Source organism: Lissotriton helveticus, chromosome 2_1, assembly GCF_964261635.1.
Source record: "Lissotriton helveticus chromosome 2_1, aLisHel1.1, whole genome shotgun sequence".
Taxonomy (NCBI): domain Eukaryota; kingdom Metazoa; phylum Chordata; class Amphibia; order Caudata; family Salamandridae; genus Lissotriton; species Lissotriton helveticus.
The window spans coordinates 1,755,940,468-1,755,961,369 of NC_136059.1; positions in this window are offsets into that span (position 1 = coordinate 1,755,940,468).

Below are 20,902 nucleotides of genomic sequence, written 5' to 3' on the forward strand. Positions count from 1 at the left end.
ATAACAGCTGTGATCGGTGCACTATATGTGCAAAAATGGCCCAAGAAAATGACCTACATATATTGTTCTTTTGTCCTGCATATGATACGGCTAGGAAAAATGGATGACTACTCTGCAAAAATCTGAATATTAGGCATTGCAATGAGGCAGAATGTATATTGAAGACAGACATGTCACAAACAGTCGTCTACGGTGGAAGCAGATTCCTATTTAATGTATATCTTGTAAGGAACAAAGTGGGACTGAATCTTTAGCCACTAGGGGGCTAATGATCTTAAATCACAAAAAAATCCTGCCCTTGTACTTTAAAAAAATGGTTGCCTCATCGATAAATTGTGTTCTTCTCTGTTATCAATAAAACTGTTCTGCTATTTAGTTGTAAATTAAAACTAACAAATACTCAGGTTATCAATTGTATGTTGGAATAAGTCATGATTTTATATGTCTTTTTTTGTAAAAAAAAAAAAGCCTGTTTTTTTTACATGAATTTTTCAATATTTATTGATGTAGATAGGTTTTACTGGCGTATTTGAATTGGAGCGGGTAATTACCACGAATCAATTTGCCCACTAGGTTGCTCTTAAACTATTGGATTTCTTATGAATGCATTTTTATTGCCAATTTTCCTTGTATCTTTTATGTATGGAATTAACAGAAATAAAAATTTGAAATGAAATGAAATATAAAAATGTTTATTACCTACTGGCGGTCACCAGTAGGTAGTTATAGTTAGAACCAAGTTTCAATAGGAAGAATATTTTTTGTTTTGTTTGTAACTTTGGCGTCGTTTGATGAATCTTCATGAAATGTTCAAAACTAATTCTCTGTTCATATCAGGTCCTATGTTGGAAGTTTGGAGGTGATTTGTCAAGGGGGGGGGCTGAGAAAAAAGGGGGTCCCAAAACGTGTTTTCTCCATTACCATAGGAAACTTTAGACAAGGCTACAGGTCAAACGGGTGAACGGAATTACCCCAAATATGGCAGGGAGAAGGGTCTTGGTCTAGAAAGCATGCTTTTGTTTATTTGGTGTAAATCCTTTCAGTAGTTTTTGAGAAATATCAAAATTTACAGATATCGATATTTGGGAATTCTGCAATCTGATTGACTGAGGTGTTACGAGCACGAGCTTGCTGCTTATTGGCTGCAAACTGTTGCAACTAGGAAGTGTTGCCAGCCATTTTGTGTTTCCGTTAAAGCGAGTAGGAGGAAAAAAGGGCAAATAAACTAGGAAAGTGGAGGGTAGGAGCATTGTGGGGTGATTAGGGTGTGTTATAGAGTGGGTGCGTAGCAGAGTATTCACGCCTACCGGTGTGAAAGTTCTGTTTTGCCCAGAGTGAGTGTGCCTAAACTGTGAGCTGGGTGCTGTAAACTGATGTGCTCTGGACATTGTAGCATACTGGCCGAAGCGAAGTATTTACCCCTGACGGTGTGAAAGTGTTATTTTGCTCACAATGGGATGGTCCTGAGGTGAGGTGCCGGTACACCCGGGCATGAAGGCGTGCGCCTAAAGCGTGAGCTGAGTGTTGTAAACTGATGTGCTCTGGGCGCTGTAGCATACTGGCCGAAGCAAAGTATTTACCCCTACTGGTGTTAAAGTGCTGTTTTGCCCACAGTGAGATGGTGCTGAGGTGAGGTGCTGGTACACTCGGGGATGAAGACATGCGCCTAAAGCGTGAGCTGAGTGCTGTAAACAGATGTGCTCTGGGCACTGTAGCATACTGGCTGCTGTGGCATAGCTGTGCAGGTGGTGTTAGTATGCGTTTAGAGTATAGCGGGAGTCGGAAGCAAAGTACTCACTGGTACCGGTCTGAAGACTAGGGGATTCAACCGTGAGTCTATGCCGTGAGCTGATTGCTGTAAAGTGATATGCTGTGGGCGATGTCGGATACTGGCCACGGTAGCACACCTATGTAAGTTGTGTTAGTATGCGTTTATACTATACAGGGAGTGGGAAGCAAACTACTCACCCTTACCGGTCTGAAGACTCAAATGAAGTGTTTTAGCAAGGAGGAATAAAAAAATATATATATTTGTTTAATTTCATTTTTTTTTATTTTTATTTATCAACTTTTCATTGTTCATACAATGAACACATAGCATGTTCACAGCAATTCTGCATGTATCAGAATAGTTTCATTCAACATACTTCAACAAAAAAGAGTACAATGAATCCCATATGAAGTAGAGTACCACAGTCAGTATAAAATTACTTAGGGCCGCCTGCCTTCAAAATGTCATCCAGTTCAGACAGGCCATGTTACAATAACAGCGATCAGGCATTATCTTCATCCCCATCCGCCCACTCATGTTTACAGTCCATCCCCGGTGTCCACCTCACTGCACATTAATAAATATTCCCGGAAGGGGGCCCAAATGCCCCTGGGGTTAGAAGAAGTCGGGAGCTCTTCTGCATATGTGTCAAGTTGGTCTCTGCAGTACACCATGTCTTTCAGCCAGCGGTCTGCTTTGGGACACCTGTGGCTATCCCAAAGTGAATAGCGTTCGTCTTTTCGCCAAAAGCAAGGCGAGCTGTACAAAGCGCCCTATCGCACCTTTAATTTGAGGGGCGTGTCCAAGGAGGCACAGCTCAGGGGCATTTTTTGCTGTTCCAAACCGGTTATGTTCTTGAGGATAGATAACACCTTTTCCCAGTAGCTGAAAACCTGTCTACAGTGCCACGCCAAATGTATAACCCCGACGGCTCAGTCCCGCAGGCCTGTACCAATAGTAAGCGTATTGGGCTTGACAGCAAAGATAGTATAGATAAATGGCCGGAGCTTTGAAACCCCCTCTATCGTAAGGCAACGCTAAAGTGCGCCAGCTTATTCTCGGTTGCTTGGCGCCCCATACAAGCCGTAAGAGCTGAGTTTGGACGGTTTGGAAGAAGCGTTTTGTTAGTGGGACCGGGACGTTACAGAATAGGTACAACAGTTTAGGCAAGATCACCATCTTTATTATGGAGATCCGGTCCACCAGCGACAAGGGTAAGCTTATCCATCTGTCTATATGCGCTACTATAGCTGTGTATGCCGTGCCATAATGTTCGGAGACGACTATCCCCGGGTCTCTGTGTACCCACAACCCTAAGTGTTTTACAGGGTCAGCAGACCAGATCACTGGATACTCGACCACCGGAGGTGTGGTTGCAGTAGTTAGAGGAATGATTACGGACTTGTCCCAATTAATGTGGAGGCCAGAATATAAGCTACATTTGACGTATTCGTGGAGAACAGGTGATAAATACTAGTTCGGTTCGCGGACATATAGAACCATGTCGTCCGCGTACATTGTGATTCCCACCGGCCTGTTATTGAAATTGAGAGCTGCCACCCTGTGTATCTGTCGGATCTTGCATGCCAGGGGTTCTATGACAATGGCGAATAAGAGTGGGGACAGAGGGCAGCCCTGACGTGTACCCCGCTCGATTACAAACGGCTCAGAAGTGTCTCCTCCTACCCGAACTCTAGCTGATGGGTCAGTGTATAAGAGCTGAATCCAGTGCGTAAACATGGGGGGGAATCCCATCTTGCCCAGTATGTGCAACATGTATCGCCATTCTATGAAATCAAATGCCTTCGCGGCGTCCAATAAAACAGCAACCGCTGGCAAGTCTGGATTAAGAACATGCAACATGGCAAAAATGGTGCGTAAATTGAGGGATGTGGATCTGTCAGGGATGAACCCGGCCTGGTCCGGGAGTACAAGCAGCGGCATTAGCGGCTGCAGCTTTATAGCCAACATTTTCAATAGTATCTTAGCATCCAGGTTGGTAAGAGACAGGGGGCGGTAAGATTCGCAGCGCTCGGGGGGCTTATCTTTCTTCAATAGAGTTATAATCATTGCCTGCCGCAAAGAGGGGGGTAGCCTGCCCGTTTCGTATGCTTCTGCATACACAGCCAGCAGGTGTGGCGCAAGGAGATTAGCGCATGCTTTATAGAATTCCGCGGTCAGACCGTCTGGTCCAGGAGCTTTTCCGTTTGGGAGTGATTTTATAGCTTCTACCACATCCTCAATATCCAGTGGGAGGCTAAGGTATTTTCTGTGTACGTCTGATAACCACGCACAGGTGATGTCATCTAGGTAGGAGTTTAAGGCCTGCTCGTCAGTTCCCCCGCCGGAGGTGTGAAGTCCTGCATAAACCTGTCGAAATTGGTCCACTATGTCAGTAGTGGAATAGTGTGTCTGCCCAGCAGTATCTACAATCCGGTCAACCGGAAGTTGAGCGGCTCTGCTTTGTAGTCTACCCGCTAACGATCTGCCCGGGCGGCCTCCCTCACCGTACCGCCTGGCGACATGCCTTTTAGATGGATATTTTACCTCTGTCTCTGCGAGGTCGTTATATTCATCAATGTGTTCGCGTATGCTCGACAGTACACTCGTAGAAGGGGCATTATCATATTGAGCTTCTAGGTCACTTAGCTTTGTCTCTAGTAAGTGTAATCTGCCTCGTATGTCTTTCAAGATCCCCGCTGATGTGCTTATACAGGTGCCCCTTATCGTGACCTTAAAGGCCTACCACAAGATCTCCTGACTGTCCACCGACCCCACATTTGTCTCGAAGTAGTGTATAATCGCAGTTCTAAGTGTCTCAGTGTATGTCGGGCCTAGGAGTGCTTCTGCTCTGAACCATCACGTAAAAGGCTTCTGAGGGTTTAGAGGAATGGTGAGTGTGAGAAGTACTGGATTGTGATCCGACAACGTTCTTGGGAGATTGCGGACGTCTGTGACCCATTCATTTGCACTTTCACTCAACAGCCAGTAGTCTAGCCTTGACCAGCTATTTGTCGCCATTGTGACATGTGTGCCCGCTAATACCTCAACATGTCTATGTCTCCAGGCGTCCACCAGGCCAAATTCAAGCATACCGTTCCTTACACAGTCGGCAACCCTGACCATCCTGGCCCCCTGTGGATTCGATTTATCCTTTGTGGGATCTAGGTGTGTGTTGAGGTCTCCCCCCCCAAATGAGTGCTGTGTCGGCCCAGGTGCGCAGTGTCTTAAACATACTCAGGTAGTCAGTCTTGTCGTCGACGACCGGCCAGTAGAAACTGACTATTGTCACCAGGATGTTGCCTAGCTTGCCGAGTACCATCGCCCACCTCCCCTCTTGATCTGTACTAGAGTCCAGCACCGTAAAGGTCACCCCTCTCTTGATTAAAATACGGACCCCCCTTGCGTATGAGGAATATGATGATGCTAATCTGTAGGAGGACCATTTTTTGGCTACTTTATCCTCCGTCGTTTTAGTCAGGTGGGTTTCCTGTAACAGTGCTATTCCCACATCGTGCCGATCAAGCTGTGCCAATACCTGTTTGATTTTCTGCGTCGTGTTGAGCCCTCGTACATTCCACGTTATATTATTATATGTGACCCCTGTCATGTGTGTCCCGGAGGTGCGGCGTTGTATCTATCTCTCCCAACAGTGTAGAAGTGCACCCATCTATCACGTCTGCACATTGCATCACAGTAAGAATCACGCATCTTTGGCCTAGAATGCAAAAACAGCCTCTCCCTCCCCCCACCCACTTCAGCACACCCCAATTGCCAAAGACATACCCCTCATTCAACTCCCACAATAACATCAACAGTAGTGAACATAGTTCCCATGGGGGATCACCCATCGGGGGTCACGGTGGCTTAACACCCTCCCAGATAGCATAGGGAGGGTAGCCATCGAATCTTCATAGACCCAGCATTCGAATATCAGCCTGTTTCATAGCAGTCAGCAGTAGTGTCATCACCCGTGTAAACCCGCTTACAACATGTTTCCAACCCGCATTGCTCCCATACATACTGTACAACCTTTTCCTTCGGAAGTCCGTTTAATCTCTCTCATACTGTTCATTCGTCAATGTCCGACGTGGGAGATGTGGTGGAGCGCTGTCGTTGCTGTCGCAGGTGTCGAGCGTGTTCCATAGCATGTTTAGGACTTGTGAATATTTTGCCACTCTCCATTGTTCCCACACGCAGCGGTGCAGGGTACAGCATTGCATATGGGATCTGTTCCTTTTGGAGCAATTTCTTGACATTTTGGAAATCCTTCCGGGCTGCTTGGACGGTGGCTGTAAAGTTCGGATAGAAGGACAGCGTGTTTCCTTGATATGTGATAATGCCCTTCTGTCTGGTAACGCGTAGCACTGTGTCACGATCCCTGAAGTTAAGCAGCGGGGCTATTATGAGCCTCCGGGGGGGCCCCGGCGGGGGTCGCACTGCTAGTGATCTGTGTGCTCTCTCAATTGCAGAGAGCGGCAATAGCTCGTCTTTGCCACATATTTCCTGAAGCATGGCCTCCATGTAGTCTTCCAGCTTACCCACGTTTGTGGATTCCGGCAGCCCCAGGACGCGAATGTTATTGCGGCGAGACCGTGCTTCAATGTCCTCATTTTTAGCCTGGATTACCGCCAGCAGCTTTGTGATGTCAGACGTCTTTTCTGCAACTTGTTGTAGCCCATCCTCGGCGTCCGTGATCCGCTGTTCTGCTTCGCCCAGGCGGACCGCCTGTTTGTACAGTTTTGTTGAGAATTGGTCCATCCTGCCATTTAGTGCTTCAATCTTGCCGTCGATCGCCTGTAAGCTGGCTTGAATGGCTGCTAGTGACTTCTCGAGTGACGTGCTGGGTTGCGTCGCAGTTTCCAACTCGGAATCCGAATTTGGCGCCTGCCCCGGACTCCCCCCCTTCCGCAGCTCAAACGTGAGACGGGGCTGGTACTTGTCCGGCTTCCCCATGTTATAGGCCTGGGTGTGCTCACAGTCCTCTCTAGTTTTGTCGTTGTCTACAGTTATTCTTGTAGTGAGTGCACAGGTGGGAATTTAGGTCCTCCAGCGAATTAGGCCGCTGGTCCACTGGGCCACGCACCACGTGGGTATTTAGAAATGGCGCCGGTGGTGCAGATTCGGCGAAATGGTGCAGCCCATGCACCCTCCCCAGGGTACTGTGTCAGTCCATGCAGTCTGCAACCCAGCGTCAGTAGAAAAGCCTCCCCAAAGTCTCAGCAACGAATGTCGCACTGCTTCGGTCTTGGTCAGCAGCAGCCGGTCACAAAGAGTCAATCTGGGGGACCGCGTTCTCTCAGGGGGGCGGGGGTCCAGTTGTGAATCTTGTGCTTCGCTGTCCAAGGAATCGCACCCACAGTTATAGGTCACTCTAGTGTGCTACAGTGTTCGGGGGCTTTCCTCTGACCGTGAGCAGCCCCCCTCCTCATATATCAGCAATTTAATCCTCCTGCTCGGCCTCCAACAGCGTGTAATAGAGGGCCTCTCACTTCAAATTGTCCCGTGGTTACCCCCGTGATGAAGCCAATAGAGGTGCTGGGCTCTCAGCTATGTGCGTGTCTCGGGAGGGTGGGGGGGAGGAGGGGCAGCACTCCGATCGGCTCCCGGTAGGTCGTCTTCGCACACTATGGTTGTCCCCCTCACAGCCATTCGTTTTCCGCAAGGAGGAAGGCGGGGGGGTCAGGCACCGTCTCTCAAGCCGCTAACATGGCACTCTACACTGGCACCGCCCCCACACACCCACCGCGCCGGGGACTCACGTACTTCACAGCCCGGGTCTTCTCCCGGCCGTCCTCGTCCTCCACCTCAGCCACGCAACTCTCCACCTCCGCCCGCTCCGGTACCTGTAATGTATGCCCATACGACTCTGAGCAGATCACAGGCGACCTCTTCTTCGCGTACTCCGCCAGCCACACCGCCTCAGGGCCCTGGTCAGTCGTCTCTGCTACCCGTGCGCCGCCATTACTCTTAGGCTGCGGGCGTCCATGCGGTGTCTCAGATCTCGCTCTCGTGCTCCAAAGCAGTCCATCGCGGGCGGCGCCGAGTGTACCCAGCACTTAGTTTTACAGGTTCATAGGGCGATATCGCCGGTTGGCAGGGTTAGGGCAAGGATATTGAAGGATTTTCTATCGATGGCTGGCAGAGCTGCACTAGAGTGCGGCCATCTCGCCGAGCTCCAAGCCACGCCCCAGGAATAAAGAAATAATTGTGAAGAATATAATGCAGAACGTTGCAATGCCACAGAGGACAAATGGTGAAATTACGTGTGTCTAAGAAAGTGGCTGTGTGTAATAAAGGGATGGAGTTTGAAAGTTATATAAAAAGTATGTTTATTTAAGTGCCATAAATGGACCCACTGGAACAAGAGCTAAGGCAGGGTGCTGAGGTAAACTCCAACTGCTTTTGCTGCATTCAAACGTAAGCTCCTGCATTAGTGAATTCCACATTGCATGGTACAGTTCCATGTGACATAAACAATATCTATTTCACTTGAATGACTCTAATTTCCATAATGAAAATAAAGTTAGGAAACCATCACCACAGGTATCCTTTAAGAAAACAAACAAAAAATAACATTGCAAAATGTAATCATCAAACTTCTTAGGTACCCTAGTATTCCTTTTTTGTAACACAAAATTATCAACAGTAGAACAGTCAGCAATCTCTTGTACAGTAGATTCAATCTGGCGCATGTCCGAATTACCCACATCGGAACTTTGAGGAGGACCACAAACATTGTGCTTCTGAGAAGCACATTTGGTACCATTCTCCTTCAAGCATACATTATTGTCTTTAGCTGTTTCAAAAAAACATTCTTGTGCAGAGCTAAGGCATCGAGCTGAGGCAAACTCCAACCACTTCTGCTGTATTCAAACCGAAGGTCCTGCATCAGTGAATTCCATATTACATGTTTCTTTTCAATGTGACATAACAATAGCTATTAGACTTGAATGAGTAAATACTATATTGAAAATAAAGGTAGCACACTATTACCACACTGTGCCAACCAGTTCCTAAACAATGTTATGTTTTTTATCTTGTTCGCCAGCTTGTGAGCAGAGGCTGAGGATGAGTACATTTGTGTGGAGGGGCTTTGTGGATAACAGACAGGCAGAGATACATGTGGACAAAGAATAGACATGGTTTCAAAATGGGTGTCTGGTTTAGGCTAATTTAGCAAGTAAATAGTGTATTTGTATAGGCCATACATCACCACTGATCTCTGGTTACAGTGGAGACGTAAGGGGGAATTATGAAAACAGAGTTCAAATGTGGGAGCATATTTGGAAAATTATTATATGAAAGTAGTACAATTGAACTGTATTAACATTTTTCAAAGGAAATAGTAAAAAAAGAGGGAAACAATCAATCCAAGAATAACGTGCGTTCCTTACAAGTCTTGTAGATTGCAGTGCGGAAGTTCTTCAGCGGCTTGAGATGTGTAATGTTCCAAGAGGTCATTGTTGCCATTGTGTGAGAAAAGCAAAGTGATCCAATTCATATCCTCGAAGGGACAGTAATGTTCCTTGAATGTTGGAGCGGCAAATTGAATTGGCAGGCAATTTGCGATGTTGTTAAAGGTCGCACTTTGCAGGAGATCTTTCGCGGCTGTGCAGAAATCCCTTTCGGCCACGATACCTTTTTGCGTGGCATCCACCATTGCTCCACTGCCCGAACAATCAAGTTCCTGGTTTTCAAGATACTGCATTACCTGCTGGATATCGGGAGTGATTGTTGGGATGTTGGCAAGGCATAGATCCATTTGCCAGTCGAATGGGCAAGTTTTGCAATTAAAAGATGGTGGCACACAGATTGCATATGTGTAAATAAATGTCATGTTGTAGCTGGCTCCGATAATAGATAGAGGCAGGCAGCCAAAAAGTAGTTACATTTTTTCATGGTATTGATGTAGCATCGCTTAGAGGCGTATTCTGTCAGACATGCTTGTTACCACAGACATTTTTTACAAGCAAAAATAGTAGTAGGATGGCCCCAAAGACAGCGAGAATTATAGGTACTGTTCCTTTTATTCCAGAGATGATTGAATGAATGAAGTCTGGTATTATACCAAAAACAGTTTGAAAGCCTGTGAGAAGGCCAGAGGAGACCATGATGAAAAAGTGTGCCAGACCTTGAGTGTGAGATGTGTTGAAAATTGTGTAACAGTTCACAAAGTGTAATGGGAGGTTCGAATTTAAAAGTGACTGTATTTTACTTGAAGTTCGTGCTATCTGCAGTTGATAAATTTATTTTGCAGAAGTGAGGGACACTTCTGTTCTGATCAAAAGTGCTTTAGTTTGGTTAGTTTAATGAAATCTGTTTTCAAAGTAGGGATTGAAGGCCAAGTTGAAGTTTGGAAGTTATTTTGTGTGGGTGGGAATAGACATTGCCACAGGAAGTTACTTGGTTTGAAACAGTAAGGACATACGGTATGCCAGCTCACTTGCTGTTAGAAAGCTGTGTGAATGTTGGTCTGATTGTGGGAGTTGGCGATCTTTCAAGAAAGCACACAAAATTGGAGGCTGTAAGCGTGGAAGCGTCATGCAGTTGGACATTCTTGCATAGTAATGAATGACTGCCATTGTGGTCGCACTTTTCACCTGTGAGAAAAACGTCTGTATGCTCTTTAAGACAGCGATATGTGAATGGGAGAACCCACTGCCCGTGAATAAACATGCTACCTTGTATAATCCCATACAACATGACAAACAACATGTACACCTAGCAGACACAACAACACTACGTACTGTGGGAACCGTGGCTAGTTATATTCACAAGCCAAACATGGTATGGCACCTCTGTTACAAAATGCAGAATGCAGGGAGAGATGGCAGCAAAGTATATGCAAAGGTGGCAAGTGATTCTCGTTTTTAAAAGTATACAATGCAAAGTGTTGTGGGGATGTGCCGGACAGACTTGAGTATGTAGAGCACAGGCATGTACATGTCAACATGTACTGATGGTCTATTGAGTGAAGTAGACAGTGGATGTAACCATGGTAGTACAGTCAGTAGGGAAGTTTAGGGAAACGTAGCGCGTATGTGCCCCCTCCCCCACCGAATGTTTAGCGTAGTGGGATGGCTCGGCGTACACAGGCTAGCGTAGGGGTATGAATAAAAAGCACGTTTCTCTGGGTGTGGTTCTCTTCTGGAATGGCAAACGTGTCTGCCAGGTCTGCACAACTGACACCGCCATGAGGTTGACCCCGTGAGCAAAGTTGGCTGTGTGAATGATGCTCCCAGCGTGTTAGTACAGAGAAACCGTCATGGCCGCTGCGACGCATATATGCCGCACAGTTAATCTTTCGACACCGCTGTATGTGAAAGAGGTCTCACCTCGTGCCGGTGGAAGCTGCTAGGCCGAGGTCTGCGAGCTCGGAAGGCTCCTGAGATCAACGGTGGCTACCGCGACACAGTCACACATCGCCCAGCCTGAGGCTCAGCACCGTGGAGTCCTCTGTATACTACTAACACAGTAGTCGAAAAGGTACCAATAGTGGAACAGTGTCTTGATCCCACAATGGACGATGTTAGAACTGCATATGAGAGTGGAGATGAACGTACTGCCTTCAAACAGGTGCAACCAACTTTTTCATTCATTCAAAACTTTATTTCGGTTCGATTAAACCATAAAAGCACATGTAATTTACACAATTCACAATTTCAGATATTGCAATATGAGCAGAAATATACACTCATCTCATTATCAATGCAAAAATTCATTATAAAAATCCATCGTCATGGGAAAAAGATTTACTAAAAAATAGATACAAGTTAAAAATTTAAATAAATATTATATTTAAAACAATTAAATTTCCCTTAGTCTACACATCTCGTGAAAATGGCGCAAAACCATCTCCTCTAGTACTAACAAAAGGTCTACAGCTTAAACTTGCCTTCATAATTATAGTACTCTAATCTTTAAGAAGCAGCTTCTTACGAATATGCCACATAAAAAACAAGAACTTGGCTACAGCAATCACAAAAACTGGGTCAGTATCTGTCTTTAAAATCCTATAAAAGACAAGATAATTCCTAATGCCCAAATTGTTACATAATTGGATAATCCAATTCTTCCTAATTGTTTTATATGCCTCACAGAAAAGCATACCATGAATAGCAGTTTCCTCTTCCTTTAGGCATCCAGGGCAAGGACAGGTAGAGCTGCTCACCCACTTATCTGTGATTGCATTGAGAGGTAAAGTTCCATACCTAAATTGGAGATACAATTTCTTGGCCAATGTAGGTTGAATGAGATCTATCACCTCTTCAAATTTATAGAATGGCTTAATATCCATAAATGCATACAACAGGCTTGAGGTATTTAAAGACTGAAACAGTTTCATTAGATCATGCTCCTTTATCATATTTACCAAGGTTTTCTTAGGAGTAGCTGGACAAGATTCCTCTGGATTTGACCATAGGCTGTTCATACCCATCCGGGTAAAGAGTGTCTTATATAAGATAGCCAAGGAATCCTCCCAGCCCCCAGAGTTGCCATAATCACCTTTAGTTCAGCCCGGTAGTTAGCCAACTCTGGAGTACTCCATAGCCTCCGCCAGTAAAGTAATGGGCGGGAGGCGATTACATCCGCAATTGACCGAATGTTTAAATCCATTCTTAGCGGCACTAAAGGAGTGTTTCTAGGAAGACTCAAGATTTGCCTAATAAAGTTATTTTCAGTAATTGTTAAGTCATTCGATGTGGTATGCCCCCAAAGTTCTGCCCCATATAATGATGCTGACCTTGCTTGAACTTTGTAAATCTCTAGAGGAGGGCTTAACATTTTTAGAACACAATTTTTTGAACCTTTAAAATACCCCCCACAGCCTGTGTTAGTTTTAAATTTGCTCTAGTCTTCTGTGGACCCCACCTCATTTTGTCATTCAGAGATAAACCCAAATACTCGAAGATGGGCCCCCTTTCGAGGGGTCTGCCCTCCATCATCGGGATGGGGCAATTGGTAGTGCTGGCATTAAAGACCATATACTTAGTCTTGTTGATGTTGATAACTAGGTTCCTTTTGTTACAGAACTGGACAAACTGGTTTAACACCCGCTGCATACCCATCGCTGACCTTGAGAGCAGCAGGGTGTCGTCCACAAACATAAGAGCGGGAAATCTTTGGGAGGCCAGTTTTGGAGAGTCTATATCCTTGATGGTAAGGAGGTCTTCTATCAATCCATTAAGGAAGAGGGTAAAGAGGGTAGGGGCGAGTACACAGCCCTGCCTCACCCCCTTCACGACCGGGAACGGGGCCGTCAGCTGGCCAACTTAGGTCCCAACAGTGGAACAGTGTTTTGATCTCACAATGGACGATATTACCAGTTACTTGGTTTTCATAGAAACTCCCTCCGTTGAGGTGCATCAGACTCTGTTCCTCTGTAGCTAACTGCTGTACAGGATTATTGGGCTTGGTTTACTGTAGTCTCTAGACTACACCACAGTACAGCACATCTGAACAGTGAAAGAGGGTCTTGATTCTATGATTGAGGATGTCAGAAGTTAAAGTCTGTGATGATTTCTGTGTACCCCCTTCAACCAGGTGCAACCAACTCTAGATCCCAAGAGTGCAAAGGTGTCTTGATCTCACAATGGAAGATGTTAGAACTGCATCTGAGAGTGGAGATGAAGGTACTCCTTTCGACCAGGTGCAACCAACTCTAGGTCCCAACAGTGGAACGATGTCTTGATCCCACATTGGAAGATGTCCGATATTACTTGTTGCTTGGTTTTCAGTGAACTACCTCCATTGAGGTGCATCAGACTCTGTGCTTGCGTAGCTAACTGTTACACATGATTATTGTGCTTGGTTGATACCAGTCGGTGGAGTACACCGTGGTACAGCAGGTCCAAACAGTGAAACAGGGTCTTGATTCTATGATTGAGGATGTCAGAAGTTAAAGTCTGTGATTATTTCTGTGTACCGCCTGCAATCAGGTGCAACCAACTCTGTGCTTCCGAATCCAATGGCACATGGCTGTGAGGCGTTAATGACCACTGCCTCTGGCCTACACTGCAGTCAGCAGGGCTCACAATTCAGATCGAGTGATGATTATTTAATTACAGAATCCAGTATGCAACTAACTACAATGTCTATTGAAATATACAGAATATCCTTTTAGTATACTTGCTTGAAGAATTTTTTTTTAATGAGTTATAGGTTTACTATAATGATTACATTCATCTTGCAAGTTCAAAGGAACACTGAATAGTACACACTGTGGACAGCAGAAAGCACAATTTGAATTGTTTTGATTTATTTATTGCAGAGTTTTCTGTAATTTATGTTGCTGTATTTTGTGAAGAGGAAGTGAGAAAAAGTATTCATGGATGTCTGTGTGACTATTGCCTTCAATTTACACTGCAGACAGCAGTGTTCACAATTCAGATCAAGTCGGTATTGTAGATGACGCAGTCCTGTAGGAAAAGACATTGCTCCAGTGCACTCTGTCCGCACCACTCATACGCATCATTTCAAGCTCCGCACACGCTTTTTGTTGCTTCGTGTATGACAAACTGGGCAGCTCAAGTCCACGTTAAGTAGCTGAGGGTCCTTGGTGACCGCTCTCTCTGGCCTACACTGCAGACAGCAGTGTTCACAATTCAGATCGAGTCGCTATTGCAGATGATGCAGTGTTGATGGCAACAGACATTGCTCCTAGTACGGCCCGCCCGCAGCACACATCTGTGCACATGCTGAATGCTTTTGATGTGGCTATCTGAGTGCACTAGAACTGCTAGACCCTTTATGATACAATCTTTTTGTGTATTATTTCATATCTATTGCCTGTGTCTCAGTATAGCACAAGTTATGGTTCTTTTACGATAGAATTATACCATTTTTTTCTGTATTATTTTACATCTAATGTCCCAACCCCCTGCGCACAAACTATTGACTCTTTTATTATTGAATCTCTGTTATCCAATGATTACTGTTGTGGTTCATACTAGCAGCAACCATTCCCCGAGGGCTGGTTTACACTCACCCCACACGCATCCAGCACAGACGTCACTGGATATGTAACCCTGGTAATAAAAAGGTGTCGAGCGCACATGCCCATACCCACTTGCACTCTCAAACTGGTCCCGTGTGTTCATTATCTATGCATGATACTGCCCATGAGCCGTACCACATTGCATTGTGCTGTGGACAGTGTATGCAACCATCTTACCTCTGGCAGTGGGGAAAACATTGGTTATGTAACTTTTAGGTGTGTGCCTATCACAGGTGGAAGGCTACTTTACAGACCATGAATATTGATGAAGATGATGGTTGCATGTTGTGTGTAGTGTGAGATATGTATACATAGCAAAAAGTTTTCAAAAAAGCTCTCTAAGCAGAAGAGGTGTGTCTCCTCAAATGCTGTAGAGAGAATGACTAAAATTAGTGGTGTTTTCCAACTGGTACCATGGGAAATGTTATGAACTAATCAAATGCTTTTTTTAAGGTCACATGGCAATCGCTCACCCAGTGCGGAAGGAGACTGCACCCTATGCGATTTTGAGAAAATATATTCACTATAATATAAGTTTATTACAGTTAGAAATATATAAAAGTTTAAAATATTCTGATATATCCACAATACGCTTTGGCCCCTCGCTTGCTCTCATATACACTTTAAAGGTATGTAGACATAGTTTTGAGACATACAAAAAAAATGAGGGAATGGCATACCCGGGGTGACATCATACGTCTATGATGTAACACAGGGCCTGGCAGCTTGCACTCGTCGCATACGAAATGCGCAGTGGGCACGACCTCATACGTACATGACGTAACGCGCAGCTTGGTACTGCGTACCTGTCGCATACCAAAGTAGCAGCTGGCGCGACCTCATACGTATATATTCTTACTCGGGACGCAGTGCCACAAACCCTTCAGATATGAAATGCACATCATTTCAATATGGCGGATAGGATTCGCGTGCTGATGGAGCTTTGTACACTAGCGGTACGGGACTCTAGTTTTCTGGAAAAAAATATATAATTTTTTTTATGATATAAAATATTACATCATTTTAAAAGTTAAAAAAAGGATAATAGAGTTCCAAAATATTATTTAAAAAAATAGAAAAAATATATGTTTTATAAATATTAAAATATGAAATTAACATTTAAATAACCTTTGAAATTTACTGAAAAAACCATAGGTTTACAGACGTTATAGGTAGGAATAAGCATTTAAAAAACCTTAGAAATTAACTGAAAAATTCATAGGTTTCAGGGAAGTTATAGTTAGTTGGACATTTCACTCATTGAAAACCATAGAAATTCTCCTATTATAGTTAGTTGAGCTAACTATAACTCATGCCCCCGCAATTCACTGCTGATGATGTCACATATTATATCATTCATGACATGGTCAGTGACATCACTGATGACATCACTGATAACATCTCAAATGACATCACTGATGACATCACTGATGACATCATTCACGTGAAAATCTGATGCACCTCATCAGACCCTAATATAACAGTTGATACACCCACTCTAAAATACAGACTATAATTTTTGAAACCATGAACACACCAATACCAGTTAGTACATATCCACTCACTAATTCCTAGGTCTACACACACATCCAATCATTCACCCATACAGTCACTCATGCATACAGTCAGCCATCAATACAGCATTATCATATACAATTACATATCTTTACAGACTCTCACACACCGCCTCCCATTCATAGAGTTATTCACACACCTAGTCAGTAATGGAAATAATGAATCACACTTTTATTCACTCACCTGTACAGTTATACACATACCACGTCACTTATATAAACATATACTAGCACATACTAACACTCTAATACAATAACTAATACAAGCACACAGTAATCCATACAGGCACTCTCACAATCACTCACTCTCACATATAGTCATTTATACAGTCCAACACTCATATATACTGCCTTTCACATATGCAGTTACTCACACATGTACCATTGAGGCATCCATTCACTCACCAAGACACCCATACACACACTCACCCAGCCATACAGCCCTTCACAGATATAGACTTGAACACATATACGCAGTGAATTATCCACTCACACATCTATGCACAGTCACACCCCCCACCCACCCACACAGACACTCAGGCACCCATACAGATACTCAGACAAGCAATCAATTGCCGACATAGATCCTCATTTAGCTGCTAACCAAACCGTGCAACCGCTTACACACCAACTGACAACCTAAACTGTGTGACTGTCTGTATCAGTCGCTAACACATACATTAAGCAAGAAACAATTAATCACTCACTTATACAGTCAGTCACACACTTAGGTAATCATCCATCCTGACGCTTATACACCCATTCATTCTTCAATACACCTTGGCATATATATATATAAAACATATTTACATTTTATAGAAACACACAGTTACTGAATGATGTTATCAGTGATGTCATCAGTGATGTCATTTGAGATGTCATCAGTGATGTCATCTGTGATGTCATTTGAGATGTCATCAGTGATGTCATTGACCATGTCATGAATGATGTACTATGTGATGTCATCAGCAGTGCATTGCGGGGGCGTGAGTTACAGTTAGCTCAACTAACTATACCAGGGGAATTTCTATGGTTTTCTAGTGAAATGTCCAACTAACTATAACGTCCCTGAAACCTATGGTGTTCTTAGGGAATTTCTAAGGTTTTTTAAATGCCAATTCTTAACTATAAAACCTATATTGTTTTCAGTGAAAAAAAATAATACATATATATATACATACTAGCAGCCCGCCCCGACGTTGCCCGGGTATGAAATAGAATGTGTGTAATGTGTGTATTCAGGTACGGTCATTCACTTGTTACCCCGCTTGAGGCCCAGCTGCAGCCCTGGTTGATGTTAGCAGGTGCGTGTCCCCCCGCTTGAGGCCCAGCTGCAGCCCTGGTTCATGTTAGCAGGCGCATGTAATTAGTGTAGTGATCCGCTGCCTGAGCCCGGCTACAGCCCTGGCTGATGTTAGCAGGCGCGTGTAATTTTGTTTAATGTGATAGTTCAGTAACAGTGCGCATGAGAGGCTGCAGTAATTGTCCCCGCAGACACGCTCAGTCGCGTGTGCCCCCGCTTGAGGGCCAGCGGCGACCGACTAACAATTAGAATTGTGTGAGTCTTGAATGATTGTTTCCCGCTGTTCTTATTTCTTTATGACCCACACCGACGCTCTTCGGCCCAGAGTGCTTTAAAGATGCACCCAGGCCAAGCCACACACTGCGTTCCGCCCTTTCAGACGCACCCAGGCCAAGGAACACACTGCATTCAGCACCCCCAGTATGTGTGAGACAACGGGCAGTCCCCCAAGGGAGTCTTGCGAATGGATACTTACCACGCTTCAAGGTGGACGTCTTTGTGACGCCCCCAGCATTTGGCCACAGCAGACAATCTGATTAATGTACGACCCAGATGGCATAAAGTACGGAACGTAGCACACGCCCCCAGCGTTTGTCACGCTCCCAGCGTGCCCCTTGATGTGGCGCAATTGCGTAATTGGCGCTTCACATGACATGAACGGCGGACACACGCCCACAGCGTGGACACACGCCCACAGCGTTTGTCACAGCCCCAGCGTGTCACGCCCCCAGCGTGCCCCTTCATGCGGCACAATTACGACTCACATGGCATGAAGGGGCGGAACGTACCACACGCCCCCAGCGTTTGTCACGCCCCCAGCACACGCCCACAGCAGAACGCAGACACGCCCACAAGGGACTACGTTGCTGGCACGGTTCTTTTACCTTTTAAATGTATATGATGGCCGTCTGCATAGCCTGTGTCCTTCTGCTGCAACTGCCCTTTCCAACGCTGTATTGGGTGTTGTGATTGGTGCTGTGGTTACTGAGATTACCCGCCTCAAAGGTTTGGGCTCTCTCTTTATAATATTAGTGTGGATATATATATATATATATATATATATACATTACCTACTGGCGGTCGCCAGTAGGTAGTTATAGTTAGGACCTAGTTTCCATAGGAAATCCGCAACATTCTATTGGGAATAACTTTGGCGCCGGTTGATGAATCTCCGCGAATTTCTCAAAGAAGATGGCCCGCTCCTTCCCTGAAAGTCTCGGGAAGATTCGTCAAGCGGGGGCAGAGAAAAAATGGGGGTCCCAAAACGTGTTTTCCCCATGTTAATTTCCATAGGACGATTAGACACGGCTACAGCCCGAACCGCTGAACGGAATTACACCAAATTTGGGAAAATGTTAGGGTCTGGTACGCAGATCACACTTTTGTTTAAATGGTGTAAATCCCTCCAGTAGTTGCTGAGAAAATTAAAGTTAAAATCAATTATATCTCTATAAGCGCGCACCGTGCGCGCACCTTGCCGTGCACGAGCTTCATGCTGATTGGCTGCCACTGTCTGTCAACACTCCAAAACAGAAATTGATGGCAGCCATCTTGTGCCTCAGTAGACTGAGGCACAAGAAAGCAGAAAAACAAATGTGTAAAACACAAAAAAGGGGGTAGGGTAGAAGCACCCTGACCCCCTAGGCCTGCTCCTGGGGTCCCACAAGGACCCCCAAAGCCAAAAATGTTTTTTTTTTAAACCCGGTATGTTTATTTATAAATTACCCCCCAGGGGGGGCAAATTGTGGGGGCAGAGTGATAAAGAAGTGTGGGGGGTGCCCAATCCCCCCCACACTGCCCCGGGGACCGCCGCCCTCTGGGGCAAAGCAACCCAGCCCCCTGGCGCATACTGGAGGCTCCTGGTGGGCTAGTTGCCTCCCAGGGACCCCCAGTCTGCAAGGGGAATTAGTTCCCCCTCTGCAAACACGCCCGGGGGCTGCGTTGCAGAGAGGTGTAAAAAGGGGCATAGCCACATTACACCTCTCTGTAATGCAGACCCTGGCGCATACTGGAGCTTCCAGGTGGGCTAGTTGGCCCCCAGGGACCCCCAGTATGCAAGGGGAATTAGTTCTCCCTCTGCAAACGCGCTCGGGGCTGCGTTGCAGAGAGGAGTAAAAAAGAGTGTGGCCTCATTACACCTCTCTGCAATGCAGCCCCCTGGCGCATACTGGAGGTTCCAGGTGGGCTAGTTGGCCCCCAGGGACAACCAATATAAAAGGGGAATTAGTTTCCCTTCTGCAAACGCGCCCATGGGCTGCGCTGCAGAGAGGTGTAAAAAAGGGTGTGGCCTCATTACACCTCTCTGCAATGCAGCCCCCTGGGGAATACTGGAGGTTCCTGGTGGGCTAGTTGGCCCCCAGGGACCCCCAGTATGCAAGTGCAGAGAGGTGTACAAACATTTTTTATCAATTTATATTAAAAATATGTAATGTAATTTAAAAAATAATATATCTAAAAATAAAAAAATTATAATAATGTAGTAAATCAGTATAAAAAATATAACAATTATTACATTTAAAAAATTTCATTTACAAAACCATTGAAATTCACTGAAAAAACCATAGGTTACAGCCACGTTATAGTTAGGAATTAGCATTTAAAAAACCTTTGAAATTCACTGAAAAAACCATAGGTTTTACACATGTTATCGTTAGCTGGTCATTTTACTCATACAAAACCTTTGAAATTCCCCTGTTATAGTTAGTTCAGCTAACACATGCTGTCTTCAAAACACATACGAACAGGGAGTCAGTCATTCATGCAACTGTGCGCTAAGTAATACTCCCCACCGAACCATACAGACACTCATTCTGATACTTTAAAAAACAACTAATAACCCATATACACACTCATGTAGCTACTCACCACCCCATGCAGCCACTTATATACAAAGTGAGACACTGATAGAGATATTTCAATATTTAAAGATTACTCGCTAATACACCTATTCACTAAGATATACTTAATAAGTCAGTTATACAATCAATTTTACAAAAAAGAATCCATTTAGAGACTTAATTACCCATTCAATCTTCCATCGACCTTTAGATATACATATATAAAAAATATTTATTTATTTTTCAGAAAGAGACACATTCACTGGATGATGTCATCAGGGATGTCATTTGAGATGTCATCAGTGATGTCATGAGTGATGTCACTGACCATGTCATGAGTGATGTAATATGTGACATCATCAGCAGTGCATTGCGGGCGCGCGAGTTATAGTTAGCTGAACTAACTATAACAGGGGA